The following is a 2,888-nucleotide window of genomic DNA, read 5'->3' as shown; positions in this document are numbered from 1 at the left end:
TCCTGTTGATTATAGCTATTCTAACAGGTGTGAGATGGTATCTCACTGTGTTTTTGATTTGCATTTCTCTAATAGCTAGCGATGTTGAGCATCTTTTCATATATTTGTTGGCCATTTGTATGTCCTCTAGGGAGAAGTGTCTGTTCAGGTCCTCTGCCCAATTTTTGACTGGATAGTTTGTTTTTTTGTTGTTATTGAGTTGTATGAGTTCTTTGTATATTTTGGATATTAGGCCTTTATCAGAGGCATTACTTGCAAATATATTTTCCCATTTGAATAGGAGTTTATTTTTGTATATGGTGTAAGAAAGTGATCTAGTTTCATTTTTTTTGCATATATCTGTCCAGTTTTCCCAACATTATTGAAGAGACTGGCTTTATTGTATATTCTTGCCTCTTTTGTCATAGATTAATGGTCCATATAGGTGTGGATTTGTTTCTGGGTCTCTATTCTGTTCCATTGATCCATATGTCTGGTTTTATGCCAGTACCATGTTGTTTTGATTACTCCAGCCTTGTGATGTAGTTTGATATCAAGTAGCATGATTCTTTTAACTTTATTCTTCTTAATATTGCTTTGGCTATTTGGGGGTCTTTTGTAGTTCCATATAAGTTTTAAGATTTTTTATTCTAGTTCTGTGAAATATGTCATTGGTATTTTGACAGAGATTGTACTGAACATGTTTAGATTGGTTTGGGTAGTATGGACATTTTAATAATATCAGTTCTTCCCACCCATGCGCATGGTCTATTCTTTCATTTATTTGTGTCATTTTCAATTTCTTTCATCAATGTCTTATAGTTTTCAGAGTAGAGATCTTTTACCTCCTTGGTTAAATTTATTCCTAGGTATTTTATTGTTTTTTATGCAGTTGTAAATGGGATTGTTTTCTTAATTTCTCTGTTAGTTTGTTATTAATGTATAGAAACACAACAGATTTCTGTATACTAATTTTGTTTCTTGCAACTTTACTGAATTCATTAGTTCTAATAGTTTTTTGGTGTAGCAGGAAATCAGCCGTAGATAATATGTAACAAAAAAGCATGGCTGTGTTCCAGTAAAATATTATGTGTAAAAAGCAGGCAGTTATTTATATTTGGCTAGTGAGCCATAGTTGTAATTTAGTTGTAACATAGTTGTACCACGTTATAACAAACTTAGATTGTAAAATTACTTGGATTTTTTTTCCTTTTTCAATACATTTTGCCTTTAGACTGAGGACATATAGTCCCAGTTACTTGGATTCTTTTAGTTCAATCACATTTCATTGAATCTAAAATTCCATGGATTATAAGACACGCTTTTTCTCATTTCAGAGATGTTAAAATGTTAAAAATGATGAAACAACACCATGTAGGTACTATTATTTATTGTTTTAAAGACAAATAAACCAAGTCAGAAAGGTTATTTGCCCAAGAGCACATAGCTAGTAGGTGGCAGATTCAGGAATCAAACCCAGATCTTTTTCTCCTAGACGTTTTCTATTGTCTTCCCTCCCTTTTCTCTTCCTACTCTTTTGTCTTCCTTTTTTTTTTAATTTTTAATTTTTGTAAGCTGGGCTTACCATCTTTGTCTAAATTTGGCTCATCAGATCCCCTGATAACTTATTAAGCTGCTTCCTTTCTATCATCTCAGGTTTTTTGAAACCCAATTTCTCTGGAATCTTTACCTTAAATATTGGAAATGAGTTGGGGATTTCCCATCATCACGACCTGTTTGAGATGTGCCCTTATGTATTTTAGCATTCATTTTCTATACATTAAAATTAATTTTCAGTAATTATTATAGGTCATTTGTACTATTAAGACTTTGTTAAATGTTTTTTATAAATTGTTTTAGATAAACAATTTTGTTTATCTAAAAAGACTTTTATGTATTGTTTATGTCAACATAATTTAACTTATACATTTCTAGGGAGACAAAATTAGCATAGATATGTATGCTTTGGGAAAGTATTATGTATATACTTTGAGATGATAAAGGGATGATATACTTAAGGGATAAACATAAGAAGAATAATTGTTTTTAATTGAATCACATCATGAATGAACCTATCTATTGTCACATATTCAAATACTGTTACTAATAGTATGACTACTACTAAAAATAATGTAAAAATAACAAAAGTAATGAACAATTTTTTAATGTTTCCAGTATTCAGGTGCTTCAGGTGTTTTATGTGTGTTCATACCTTTTGGCTTATTTTATTCTGAAATTCCATAAATAAGTGCAATTATTATCTCCATCTTACAAGTGAGAAAAGTGAGGTACAAAGAAGATAAATTACCTGAGGTCACACACCTAGTAAGAGTAGAGTAAAATACTTAAGTACTGGTTTTTAAGTATTTGAAATTATTTCAGCTCAGTGAGGATATATAGTACATTACAGAAATATATAACTTCACCTGGCCTTATCACCTGGCCAAGATTTTGGTTTAGAGGCAACATATAGGCTGATTTGAGCCAAAGATATCAGAAAAGATATTTTCTGGCAATATCTAAGAAAGGACCTTTCTTTCTCTCTCTCATCTTCTGGGCTGTTTTGTTAAAATAAGAAGCCTGGATGTGTGGCAGCTGTATTGTTACTGTGAGTGAAGTTGGCTTTAGAATAAAGCTGATATTACAAAAGAGGAAGCAAAGCATAAGAGAAGATCTTAAGTGTTCTTACCACATCAAATGCAAAAAGGAAAACAAAAGGTAACTATGTAAAGTGATGTGTTAATTAGCTTGACGGTAGTAATCATTTCACAACGTATACATAAACCAAAACATCATGTCGTGCACCTTAAATGTATATACATTTCTTATGTGTCTATTATATGTCAGTAAAGCTTGATTTAGCCACTGAATCAAGTAACTCAAAATCCTGATCCATCACCAGACTTCTT

The sequence above is a fragment of the Pteropus vampyrus genome, unplaced genomic scaffold, assembly GCF_000151845.1.
Source record: "Pteropus vampyrus isolate Shadow unplaced genomic scaffold, Pvam_2.0 Scaffold14, whole genome shotgun sequence".
Taxonomy (NCBI): domain Eukaryota; kingdom Metazoa; phylum Chordata; class Mammalia; order Chiroptera; family Pteropodidae; genus Pteropus; species Pteropus vampyrus.
Note: the sequence above shows the minus strand (reverse complement) of the source record.